Source organism: Corylus avellana, chromosome 2, assembly GCF_965113065.1.
Source record: "Corylus avellana chromosome 2, dhCorAvel1.hap1.2, whole genome shotgun sequence".
Classification (NCBI taxonomy): domain Eukaryota; kingdom Viridiplantae; phylum Streptophyta; class Magnoliopsida; order Fagales; family Betulaceae; genus Corylus; species Corylus avellana.
In genome coordinates, this window is record NC_142491.1 from 27,306,704 (window position 1) to 27,321,274 (window position 14,571).

At 36.3% G+C, this 14,571-nt stretch overlaps 1 non-coding gene across 1 annotated transcript; it reads left to right on the plus strand.

The window, feature by feature from the left end:
* Nucleotides 1-5,827: 5,827 nt before the first annotated feature.
* LOC132168288 (small nucleolar RNA R71) lies at nt 5,828-5,935 on the plus strand. Its single transcript, XR_009438806.1, has one exon. It is a non-coding gene; the product is annotated as a small nucleolar RNA R71 (small nucleolar RNA).
* Nucleotides 5,936-14,571: the final 8,636 nt, after the last annotated feature.

Here is a 14,571-nt window from a genome sequence, read left to right on the forward strand (position 1 = left end):
CTTCCCATGTTGGTCCTAGCTTGCCTTACGCCGTTTCTCTGGTGGCTATCGTGACTTTCTGGAGTACCTAGTCCCCTTGTTTGAACTCCTGATGCCTAACTTTCTTGTTGAAGTATTTGCCCATGTTGCGTTGGTAGGCGGTCATGGTGACTCTAGCCATAGCCCGCTTCTCTTGCACCAGATCTAGGTTCAGCCTCATGCCTTCATCATTTAACCTCGGGTTATAGTTATGGACTTGAAAACTAACAGACCCAACTTCAACTGGAATGATTGCCTCGGTTCCAAAGGTTAAGGCGAAATGGGGTCTCGCCAGTGGGTGTTCTCTTGGTAGTCCTATATGACCATAGCGCTTCTAGTAAAAGCTCTACCCAAGCTCCCTTTCTATCTTCTAGCTTCTTCTTCAGAGTCTTGTTGGTCACTTCCACCTGCCCATTTTCCTGAGGGTGTCCCCGTGAAGGGAAATAATTCCGAATGTGATTTTGATAAGCACCAAATGTTGCACATTCAAGGCCCTTAACTCATATATGTTAATTCCTTAAATGAAAGATGCAAGAATTCCATTGAAAATTGGGATAAAAGCACATTTTGGGAGCATCTTGAAGGCCTAGGATCGAGCACTCAGCATTTGGACTCGAGCCCACCTATGCTTGAGCGCCCCAGGACTTAGGCTCGAGCACACCAGTGCTAGAGTGCATATCAGCCTAAGCTCAAGCGGACGTCCCTTGGGCTTGAGCGCACACGATTTCCAGAATGTTGCAGGAGTCCTTTTACTGCTTGGATTAGGTTTTTAGTCTTCCACTTGGACTGTCAGACTGGCCTACACTTTTCCTAGGGTTTCATGGCTTTTTAGGGTTCTTCTAATCCCTATAAAGAGGCCTCTAAACATAGAAGAAATGCATCGACTGCCTAGAGCAAAAATTCAGCAAATAGGCATTGGAGCTTAGCAGAGTCATGAGTGGCTAAACCCCCTAGTGTGGTGTTGATGTAACCCTATCCAAGCACAATGGTTTGATTGTATTTAAATTTATAGATTTTCAATTTATGCATGTTGGATGTATTATTATGAGAATTGCTACAATTTGATTTTGTTCTTAATATTTAAATGCAATTGTTCTTAAATTCCAAAATTAATATTTGTGAAATTCTAATCTTATCTTAGAAAGTCTTTTACTTTATTGAACTCAAATCATTATTATTTTATGTGGTTATGGGAATGATGATTATACAACAGTTTTAACTGGCATATAATCATAAGGGTTAGATAGGCCATACCTAGGGAAGATGGGTCATACCACATCTTAGTAATTAAGTGGACAATCCATGCCAACCAAAGATGGGTTATACTTACTCTCTTGATTGTATGTATCCTATTAAAGAATTGGATAATCAATACCTAGGGAAGACGGGTCGTACCGCATCATATGGGTTAGGCAGACGATTCGTGCCAACTGAAGATGGATTATACTTATTCTTTAATAAGGTATTTTCTTGTTTATTTATAACGTGCATAGAATGAATTTTTTGATTACATATGATTAACCATTGTTGTGTAGATAGAGGTGAAGTCAATACCTATTGTGCCAAATACTACCTAAATTAATAGATAACATTTAGTACGTTTTACTTGCAAGTGCGCAAGATCAAATCATAGTATAGTGCAGCAAGTACGAGATCGATCCCACAAGGATTGTTGTTAATTAAAAAATATCAAGTTGTCACTAAATTGATATTATGAAAAAGAAATAAAAAGATATAAAAATAAAGTAAAGGTAAGGCTTTGATATCCACCACTAATTTTGCTCAACTAATATAACAATATGCTAATGATCCAATCATATTATGAATACCTAATGTTTGCCAACCTAAGGGCATGGGTATATACTCCTTAAGCTATTGATTTCCCTTAGCCACGAGTTAGGTGTGGGTGTATACTCTAACTCTTTTCTTTCTCAAAGGATGTAGCATGGGTATATACTAAGTTGTTTTTTAAGAAAGCATAAATCTATGGAAACTGACAAACACACGAAACCTAGGGCATGGGTGTATACTCCCAGTTTTTCATGTTGATTAACCCAAGAATCCGGTGTGGATTTCTTTTGTTACACTTATTAAACCCAGGACTCGGTCATCCAAATTGATTTAATTAACTAATTCATACCACGTCCATATAATGGCCAATCACATACATATAAGCAATTAAAGAAAACAGGAGTTAATCAAGTTAAGCATCAAAATATGATTATCACAAAGGCGCCAATATTGGAATATTAAATAAACATAATTAGGGCTTCAATCTAGCCCTCGTTAAGAGTTAGTTACACATAATTAAAACAAAACTAAAAAGAAAAGGGAAAGAAAGAACCAAAAATCGCTCCTAGAAGTAGCCTCCAATTCCTCTCCCCAAAGTTGTCTCCTTGAAATTGTGTATTGAATTGTGATGCGTAGAGGTCTATTTATAGGGCTTAGGAGAGTCCTAGAAGCTCTTGTAATCCTAGGAAATTCAGAGATTTAGGTCCTAGTCCAATTAGGATAAAGAAAACCTAAGTCTAAATCGGAATAGGATTCGTCCGGAATTGTGTTCCTAACTTGCGGGGTGATTTTGGCATTGCAGCACTCCGAATTAGGAAAATTTTATTTCACAATGATTTGTAGCATTTTGAGTTAGCTTTCCAATTCTGCTTGAATCACCTCAATCAAATATTTTATCTGAAAGTTGTGGTCAAAATACCTAGATGTGTGCATAATCCAAATTTGAATCCAATCCGATTTTAACTCCCATTTGAGAAATTTCGATTTAATCATTTCCTTTATTTGATTAAACTTAACTTCATTAACTTTAATCATATCTTCTAGGTCTTCCCAATTTGCCCTTGGAAATTTTCCGAAAACGCTTTCTTTTCTTCCAAAAACCTATAAAACAAAGAAAATACAAAAAGGAAATAAAATAGCACAAACTAACAAAACTAAGGAATTAACAAATATAAATTAAGGGGCTAAAATACATATATTTTAGCACTTATCACACCCCCAAACTTACATATTGCTAGTCCCTTAGGAATACGAAACTAAAAACAAAATGAAAAACAAAAAACAAAAAGATAAATTCATCTTTCGTGGGATGTATGATTGCATTTAACGTATGCAACAAGCCTTTTAAACCTCTAGGCATTCCCTAGAGGACCAGTAAAGTCTCGTGAAGGTTTTCCAAGAATGTTACCCACAAACATTATGCACAAATTCATGCTATCCAAAACTCAAGTGTCACTCAAAACTATGATTTTCATTCATTAACAAGCTTAAAAAGATAAATCCATCTTCTCAATGAATTGAAATTTTAAAGTCTAATTACTTACAAAAGATAGGCTAAGGTATCACTAGTTCGAAATAGTGTAAAGTGAATTAGCACATAAATATGAAGGTTCCAATTATTTCCAATGTGCAATGTCTCAATATCTCAAAGTTCACTGAAATCCCCATTAGAATGAATAACTATGGCATAACTTTTCTTTTTTTTTTTTTTCTGTTTTTTTTTTTTTGGTCAGGCTGTGCAATGTTTGGTTCCCTTAAGCTTCCTAATTGACGCATGTAGTGAGTGTTAGGCCAATGACTCCCAAACCAGGTGGTTTTAGGGCATTAGGTGTAAAATACCCCTAAGGACTTACTAACTTGAGTCAAAAAGGCTACGAAACCAACTTAACAATGACATTAACCAAATCAAAATTCTTCATATTTTTACGTGAACACTCAATGCTTTGAGGCAAGAGGTCCAGTTACTTAGTGAAAAGCTTATCAATGATCATCATTTTTTTTTCTATACTCTTTCTCTTTCTCTCTCTCTCTCTCTCTCTCTCTCTCTCTATATATATATATATATATATATATGCCAAAGTATCCATCTAATAAGTCATCCAGTTTCACCCAAGACATAAAAACACACACATCAGACTTTCATGTCATACCCCACAAATTATGTACTAATGTGCTTGTGTAGATCAGATCAAACATGTGAATTCTCAACTGCCAAAAGCAAGAAACCAAACTGAAAAATCCTTTCATTAGATCATGTGTTCAAAATTTTAAGCTCACCAATGAGAATCAAATCACAATTTTTAAGATCAACCAAAATTTTAAGACAACGTGAACACGCATATTTTTTTCTTTTTAAAAAATGGGACAAAGTGTGTGCAAAGTGTCTCCCATACCCCCAAACTTAAATTACACATTGTCCCCAATGTGTGTATAACATGGAAAGATCTTACTCGGGAGATGGATGAAACTGTCTGGACTAGAATGGCTCATAGCATATCCCCAAACTTGAATTGAAGCACACTTGTCCCTGCAAAACAAAACACTATAGTAACAAAGGAAACAAAAACAAAATAAAAATAACCAATAGAAAAATAAAACAAACATGAAATAAAAAGGATATGCTATGGGATGCCTCCCATGAGTGCTAAGTTTAACGTCTTCAGCCAGACTGTGGCACTTCAAACTTGAAGCACCAATCTTTCCTTCTCTTGCACCAAAGGGAATGAATTTTTTCTATTGCAAGGTGATTCCAATTGTCTATAGATCGGGGAGGACCACTTTGAGTTTTCTCCAACAGTTTCTCATCTGGAAGGGAATCATGAACTAGATAATACTTAGGGAATTCATCTATCTTGATGTCCTCAATTTGCTCATCACATAACCCCAGCAGACTTCTCTCTAGGATTCTTGGTAATTTGGGAATAGGAGCTGATGTTGAAGAAGTCTCAGTGCTCTCTTCCTTTTCCCGATCTAGCTCCTCTAGAACCTCAATTTGCTCATCGTCTTCTTCCACCTTGTTGTTCTCAGGAGTGGAATCCAATAAGGCCTCAGTTTGCTTACGTACCATGTCAAGGTCCAAATCAAATTCATATTGAGCAAAGTGCTATTCCAATGGATCCTTCAGACTTGGCTCACTAAACATCTTAGCTTGCTTGAGGAACTTGTCATGATCCAGATTGTATTCAAATTGATCAAAACGCTCATTCAATGGATCCTCAAGACTTGGCTCATTAGAAGTCTCAACATACTTAAGTAGGTTGTCCAGGTCTAGGTTACCTCCAAATTCATCAAAGCACTCTCCCAAAGGATCCTCAAGACTTGGCTCATTAGAAGTTTCAGCATGCTCAAGTAGCTTGTCTACATGTAGGTCACCTCCAAATTGATCAAAACGCTCTCCCATCAGATCCCCGAGACTTGGCTCACAAAAACATTTCCTCACCAGTTTCTTCATTCCCAGGTGTGGTGGTTTTTTGCTCATAATAATAAGTGCACACTTCTTTCATGTATTGTCCATGAGGAGTGGTCACCGATTGACTTTGGCACTCTTCTTCTTCTTGGTATTGTTGAGGCCAATCGATTGGAGATGGCTCCTTTTCATGATAATGTCGAGACCAATTGATGAGAGATGTCTCCTGATCTGCAATTGAAAACATGGGACAAGTCTTAGTGGTGTGGTCAATATAGGAACATATGGCACATACCTCGACTTATGTAACTTGTTGAACAGGAGCACTGCTATGACTAGTCATAGCTTTCATGAGCATGTCCAGCTTTTTCTCCATGGCAGCCATTTGAGCCTGACTTCCACCATTGGTGCTCTCTTCATGTATTCCTTTTCCTTTGAATCGTTGTCTCCCTTTAGATGTGAATTGTTGAGAGTGCTCACTCAATGTCTCGAAAAGCTCTATGGCTTCTTCACTGCTTTTCTCCATCAACATGCTACCACAAGCTAAATCTAGAAGACTCTTGTTAGGATCATTTCAACTCATAGAATGTCAGTACCTAATCATCTTGAGATATATTGTGATGAGGGCATCTGAGAAGTAGTTCTTTAAAGTGTTCCCATGCCTCGAAGAAAGGGTCTCCATCTTTTTTATGGAAAGTCAGAATTTCCCTTCTCAATTGCCTTGTCTTGTGGACTAGGAAAAACTTCTTTAAGAACTTTGTGGCCATCTCATCCCAAGTATGAGTAGAACCTGCGGAAAAAGAATTGTACCATCTCTTAGCATTATCTTTTAAAGAAAACGGAAAGAGGATTAACTTGATTTGTTCTGGAGTTAGACCCTGAACATTTTGAGTCCTGCAGAGATCACAGAATTCTCGAATATGCCAATATGGGCTCTCTGTATGTGTGCCTTTATAGTGTGGACTCATATTGAGCAGCCGAGATAATTCATAACTGCTCTGCATAATCGATTGGAAATTAATGCATGATGGCTGGTTGAGGATCTAGGGATTGAATGAATTTTTCATAGGTCTTCGCACTAGACGTGTATTGTTTCTCAACATGATTAAAACAAAAAGAAAATTAAATAAAAAACAAAAATAAAAACAAAAATAAAATAAATAAATCAGATCTGTAATTAAAACAATTTCTGTGATACTGTCCGGATGTGCGATCAATCGCACCATGAGGTGCGCTCGATCCCCATGGAATGGGCGCTCGAGCGCAACTCCGGAGGTAGATCAGTAACTGCGAAAAAATAGAAACTAAATAAATAAACTAAGGGAAAAAAATTCCAAACAAAATCAAACAATCACCGGCATCGGCGCCAAAAACTTGTTGTGCCAAATACTATATAAATTAATAGATAATATTTTGTACGTTTTATCACAAGTGCACAAGATCAAACGATAGTATAGTTCAGCAAGTCTGAGATCGATCCCACGAGGATTGTTGATTTTATTTAGAATTGATTAAAAAATATCAAGTTGTCACTAAATTGATATTATGAAAAAGAAATAAAAAGATACAAAGATAAAGTAAAGGTAAGGCTTTGATATCCATGACTAATTATGCTCAACTAATATAACAATATGCTAATGATCCAATCATATTATGAACACGTAATGTTTGCCAACCAAAGGGCATGTGTGTATACTCCTTAAGCTATTGATTTCCCTAAGCAACGAGTTAGGCATGAGTGTATACTCTAACTCTTTCTTTCTCAAAGGATTTAGCATGGGTGTATACTAAGTTGTTCTTTAAGAAAGCATTAATCTATGGAAATTGACAAACACACGAAACCTAGGGCATGAGTGTATACTCCCGGTTTTCTATGTTGATTAACCCAAGAATCTGGTGTGGATTTCTTTTGTTATTCTTATTCAACCCAGGAGTCGGTCATCCAAATTGATTTAATTAACTAATTCATACCCCATGCATATAATGGCCAATCACATACATATGAAGAATTCAAGAAAACAGGAATTAATCAAGTTAAGCATCACAATATGATTATCACAAAGTCACCAATATTGAAATATTAAATAAACATAATTATGGTTTCAATCTAGCCCTCCTTAAGAGTCTGTTACACATAATTAAAATAAAACTAAAAAAAAAAAAAAGAAAAGAAAGAAACAAAAATCACTCCTAGAAGTAGCCTCTAATTCCTCTCCCCAAAATTGTCTCCTTGAAATTGTGTATTAAAATCTGAGGCTTAGAGGTCTATTTATAGGGCTTAGGAGAGTCCTAGAAGCCCTAGTAATCCTAGGAAATTTGGAGATTTAAATCCTAGTCCAATTAGGATAAAGAAAACCTAAGTCCAAATCGGAATAGGATTCGTCCAAAATTGTGTTCCTATCTTGTGAGGTGATTTTGGCATTGTAGCAGTCCAAATTAGGAAAATTATATTTCACAATTATTTGTATAATTTTGAGTAAGATTTCCAATGCCACTTTAATCACCTCAATCAGATATTTGAACTGAAAGTTATGATCAAAATACCAAGACATGTGCAGAATCCAAATTTGAATCCAATTCGATTGTGAGTCCAATTTGAGAAATTCCGATTTAATCCTCTCCTTGATTTGATTAAACTTAACTTTGTTAAGCTTAATCATATCTTCTCGGTCTTCCCAATTTGCCCTTTAAGCTTGGAAATTTTCCGAAAACGCATTCTTTTCTTCCAAAAACCTATAAAACAAAGAAAATACAAAAAGGAAATAAAATAGCACAAACTAACAAAACTAAGGAATTAACAAATATAAATTGAGGGGCTAAAATACATATATTTTAGCACTTATCAATACCCTACACTCTCTCTTATATTTAAATTCTCTTTTATTTTCATGCACTTTAGTTATAAAATCAAATCAATCATCTTTTAAATTAAGTTACTTTTGATCTCGGAAACTTGATAACACCAACACAATCCTTGAGATTCGACACCCTCTCTATAGCCTTATCCTACAAGGATTTGTCATATTGCGAGTGGTATTTTATTATTGATATATTTTGGTAAACAAAAAGATCACATCAATTTTTGGCGCCGTTGTCGAGGATTGCAAACAGTTTCATTATTAAGTTTTTAAGATTAAATCTAGCTTAACCGTTTTTATTTTGTTTTCTTTAGATTTCTGATCTTATTTTTAGTTTAGTTTAGTTTTTTTTTTTTTTTTTGCTCTCAGGTCCGGACCTGCGCAGACCCCTAGCACTCCTGTGCTCAAGCCTATCATCAGCAGTGCGCTCGAGCACACCCTGAAGTGCAATCGAGTGCACCTACGCATTCTGCGAGAATCTAGCACTACCCGCGAGCGCAGCGCACCTACGCCCCTTCTCGGTTGGCAGTACACTCTAGCACTCCTGAAGTGCAATCAAGCACACCAGCATTAGTGTGCCAGATTCCAGCAGCTGCTGCATCCACATTCCGACACTCCTACAGGTCGTTTGTGAGCTTTAATTCTCTTACTTAGTTTTTATTTTTTGTTTTTAGTTTTATTTTTATTTTTTTCCTTTTAGTTTATGTTGGGTCGTCGTTCATTATCTTTGCCTTTAATTGCTTGTGACGCCAACATTGAACACACTATTTGATAACTTAGAGCTGGAAGGAATTCTAATTCGCTAGAAGAGCGTACCATTGAGACCATAGGTGACCCTATAGCTTTGAGAGATCACTATCCCCTACCACATCCAATTCTCCCTCATGCCTCAGCCTGCCGGACATTACAACGGCCCACTATGAGATTAAGCCAAGCACCATTCAAAGTCTACCATTTAAAGCACCATTCATTGGAAGACACATTTAAAGCATTCATGCAAGAGATGAAGAAAACCAACATGCTCAGCTCCCAAACCATACAAGAGGTGAAGAATTCCACTATGGTCAATAGCCAAACCATACAAGAACTTAAGAATTCCACTATGGAGATGAAAGGTCTCACCATGGCCAACACTCAAGCAATTGCGAAGTTAGAAGGGCAAATTGGTCATCTAGTTGCTGAATTCAACAGAACAGAGGAAGAAGAGCGTCAAAGTCAGCTGATGGCTAGAGGGCACTACATGATTGATGAGGAAGATGCTAGAAATTCTTGTCATGAGCATGTCCAAGCCACCACCACACTAGGGAGTAAGGAAATTGTTGATAATCATGAGGAGGAAGAAAAAGAGGAGCAAGTTGAGCCCCCAACAAATCCAGGTTTGTCCAATGACAAGGAAGTGAGTATTGAAGCTCCTTCCTTCATCATTGTCCCTTCTGAGACACATCATGAACCCAAAGCGCTCCTCAATGTCTCGAAGAGCCATCTTATGTCAAGATACTTAAGGACTTATGCATACAAGCGCACAAATATAGGAACCGTTTTCGTAAGAAGATCCTTCGAAGCAAGCAAGTGGGCTACCTAAGATGGCGAAAAATCCTTCCAGAATGCTATGAAGTTTTAAAAAAGAAAGGGTAGAAGGGATTAGTTGAACATCCGAATGATCGGGGAAAGCATTGTAATTTTCTTTTTTATTTTCCGCACTTCATTTCTGAGTTCTTTTTCCTTTTTCATTTTATTTCTTGTCATTTTATTTTTGTTTCTAACAGCAATTAATCTTATGATGCTTATTTCTATGAGAAAATATTGCTATAAGTTTTTGACAGGTGTGCTTGTGTTTAAGTTTGGGGGACGTCCTGGCCTTTTCCACACTCAAATGTTTCCTTACTTCTGGTAATGTATTTATATACCACACTCAAATGCATCACAGTTTAATTAAATCATCTAATGTATGCATCCATTATACAAATCACAAAAGATATCTGGATTGAACCAAATCATCAATTGTATCCGTCAGACAAATCACAAATAGATATCCAATTTTAGTTTAATAAAGATCCAAGCAAACAGTTAAATGAAACTCTCCTAAATCATCATATATATCCGGGAATCACAATAGATATCTAAGAGTAATTTCAATAATTGAATTAAAGCAAAACAATTGAAACCTTAAAAATCCATAAAATCAGATAATATTGACTTACTTGAAAGTGTGTTGTTCTTCAACGGTTGGGCTTCATCCTCAACCTTAGTTGAGAATTTAGCTCCACATAATTATTGAAAATAAAACCTAAACCTAAAACTAAACTAAAAGGGAGAAAAATGGTTGAAATTCAGACTTGGACTCCCCGCCCTCGTTTCTTGAGGGTTAGCTGTCATTTTATAGGGGTCTCTAGGGTTAAAAACCCTAAAAACGGTGCTAGGGCATACCTGGCAGACGAGTGCGCTTGAGCGCATGGCCAATGCGCTTGATCGCACTTAGGCATGTAAGTCTTCTCCTACGGCGCAGCACTTGGGCACTTTTTCCAACTTTCTTCCAAACTACGTATTTTTCACTTTAAAGGCACAATTTTCCCTTAGCCACCTCCAAAACACTAAGACACCAAAACTAACACAAACATTAGAGAATAATAAAGTTAGAGGCTTAGCAAGTGAAAATTAAGGGGCCTAAATATGCAATATTTGGCACTCATCACTTATGATGTCTCAATTGTCCATTTATGAGTGATTCGATTTTGGTTGTCCTATGATTTTGAATATGGAGTTCATCCTTTAAGTTTTCTCATGAATAAGAATCAATGTTTGTATGAAACTTCATTCTTTTCACTAACATAGTACATACAATGTTTGTGGGTATCATTTCTATTAAACCCTCACGAGACTTCACTCGTCCACTAGGGATGCCTAGGGGTTTAAAAGGCTTGTTGCATATACTAAATGCAATCGTCTCTCCCATGAAAGAGGATTTATGTTTCTTGTTTTCATTTTATTTTTAGTTTTGTATTGCTAAGGGACTAGCAATATGTAAGTTTGGGGGTGTTTGATGAGTGCCAAATGTTACATATTTTAGCCCCTTAATTTTCATATGTTAATTCCTTAGCATTATTATTTGTTCGATGTTGTTTTATTTTAGTGTTTTCAGGTTCCAAAGGAAAAATGCAACTAATTCCATTAATTCTGGGGCTTAAGACGCTTCAGAGAGCATTGGCAGCAAATTTGGATCAAGCGATGATTCGCACCTAACGAGTCCTACTAAAAAGGCTATATCTAGAGTTTCAGAACTCGGATTGGAATGATCTTTGCAACATTGGAAAGCTAACTCAAAGATATACAAATTCATGTTTCATGAGAGTTTTTTAATTCCGATGTTTACTACGTCAAAAGAGCCTCCGTTCGTAGGCTATTCACAAGCCATCCGAACAGTGAAGTCCCCGTCCGAACAGAGGGAAGGCCCATCCGGACGGCGGTGCGCTCGAGCGCACGCTATTGTGAATTTTAATGTTACTCGCAAGTGCACGAGTCGTTTGCAATATAGCTTTTGCAAGTGCGAGGTCGAATCCATAGGGAATTGTGTTGTGAAAGTTAATTTCTATCTAAACTAATTCTATTGTAAACTAGTTCCGAATTTTGAATTGTGTTATGCAAAAAATATAAACTAAACTAAAAACTGAAATGTAATCAAATGATAAAAGACTAAGGTTTCAGAATTCACTTCACCAAATCAAAGCACACATTCTCATGTTTTGTTCATACATCTGACAAGCAATTAAACCCTATGCATGTTCTATTGTTTTTATAGAATTAACCTATTGAAACATTTGATGAATCCATCCTTATTATAAATCACAACAAATATCCAATTGAGACCAAAACATTCAATGGATCCGTTTGAATAACGAAAAACAATGGATATCCAATATCAATCAAATGATTCGATGCTTCTGTTGGATGAAACACATCGAATATCCAACATTTTCACAATATATAGACAACAATCAATCACAACTTTCTCACATAATTGAATTGAAATGAGCATACATTACATTAAAGGTCGGAATAGTACAAACAAAACATAAAAATATGCAAACAAATCAATGGTGATGCTCCATCTTCAACCTTAGTTGAAGATTCTAGCCTCTCATGACTACAACAAGTATAGAAACACTAATTGCATTCATGGAAATAAAGAAACTTACAAAGGAAGATCGTTTCAGAGCTACAAAATGTCAGAAAGTCAAAAATTACACTGAACAGCGCCCCTTGGGCGGCTTCCCCCCGAGAAAACTATGATATTTATAAGCTAATTTAGGGTTTCAGAGTTTTTTAGGGCAAACGAGTGCACTCGAGCATACCCTAGGTGTGCTCTAACGCACTCGTGCAACTTTAAGCTCTTCTGCAGCGCAACGCATGGGCGTTGCTTGCTTGGGCATATGCGGGAGTGCGCTCGAGCGTTCCCTTTTTGCGCTTGAGCATAGATGAGATCGAGCGTGGGTGCCATGCGCTTGATCCAGCTTCCAGAATTCCACTTTTTCCCATTCTTTTGCAATTTTCACATAAAGACCACATTTTTCTCTCAATGACCTACAAAACATTAAGACACCAAAACTAACCAAAACATCAGAAAATAATAATGCTAAAGGCTTAGTAAATGTAATCAAGGGGTCCAAATATACAATATTTGGCACTCATCAAATACCTCCAAACTTACATTTTGCTAGTCCCTTAGCAAAACAAAATGAAAGCAATAAACATAAATCCGCTGTCATGGGAGAGACAATTGCATTTAGCATATGCAACAAGCATTTTAAACCCCTAGGCATCCCTAGAGGACGAGTGAAGTCTCGTGAGAGTTTAACAGCAATGATACCCACAAAGAATTTTTTTAAACACTATGTTATTGACAAACATGAACTTCCACACAAACACAAGGTTTTTACCTCATAAGCAAGTTTAACAAACTGTACACCACAATCACTTCATCAGGACATCCAAAATCACTTCACTCATAGATGGAAATTTGAGACAACACATGCTCCAATAAGTGCAAAGTGAGATTAACATACAGTCATGAGGCTTCAATTTTTCTCAAAGTTTTGTGTACCTCAAAATTCATAGGAATTCTTTCAGATGAAAACAACCAAGGCTAATCAAGATATGCATTTTAAAAAAAAAAAATTTGTGTAGGCTATGTAATGCTCGGCTCGCTTAAGCTTTCTAATTGACCTATGTAAAGAGTGTTGGGCTAGTGACTCCCAAACCAGATGGTTTTAGAGCACTAAATGTAAAAACATTCATAAGGGCTTAATGACTCAAATCAAAAAGGCTACGAAGCCAGGCTAGCCATACAAACAACCAACTTGAATTTCACATCTTTTTATGCGAACACTCAATGCATAATGAGGCAAGAGGTTCGGTTACTCAATGGGAAACTCAAAATGATTTTTTTTTTTATTATTATCTATTTCCAAGCCAAGGTTTCATCAAAAATTCATCCTACAAATCTCAAAATACACACAATCCAATTCAAATCTCATACCTCACAGATCCTATGCTAATGTGCTTGTGATAATCAACTCAAACATGTCAAATCTCTCTAATCCAAAAATGAGTCAAAAGACTCTGATTCCTAATGACATGATGTGTTCAAGATGTTAAACAAGCCCATGAAATGTGATAAGTGCTAGATATTCCATATTTGAACCCCTTTATTTACATTAGTTAATCCTTTAGTTGTGTCGTTATTTAATGTTTTATGTTAGTTTTGTGTTTTTAGTATTTTGTAGGTCATTGAAGAAAAACTACAGTTTAAAGGGAAAAATGCAAATTTTAGAAGAAAGCATACTTTGAAAAGACCTAGATGAGGTGGTTAAGTTTAACCAAATCCAAGAAAAGGTTAAATTGGATTAAAGTTCAGATTGGATAAAATTTCGGATTGGATTCAAATTCAGATTTTGCACATGTCTCAATATTTTGACCATAACCTTCCGTTTAAATATCGGCTTGAAGTGATTCAAGCGGCATTGGAAAGCTAACTCAATATACTACAATTCGTTATGAAATAGAATTTTCCTAATTTAGATGGTTACTATGCCAAAATCGTCCCGCAATAAAAGGACACAAACTTGGACGAATCCTATTCCGATTTCAGACTTCTATTTTGACTGAGAAATAGACCTCCGAATTATCTAGGTTTAATAGGGCTTCTAGGACTTCTCTAAGCCTATAAATAGACCTCTTTGCATTCAAGAAAAGATAGAATTCCAGATAGCAAAATTCTACAGTTTTTCTCTTTTTAGTTTAGGTTTTCTTTAGATTTAGGTTTTATTTTTATGTGGAGCTAAATTCCTAACTAAGGTTGGGGATGAAGCCCCACTGATGAAAAGTATCAATATTTTCATGTAAGTCTTTATTTATCTGATTTTATTGGGTTTAATATTTTAATTGTTTTACTTCTTTTCAATATGTGGCATGATTTTTTGATATCTTGTTGTGATTCAAAGA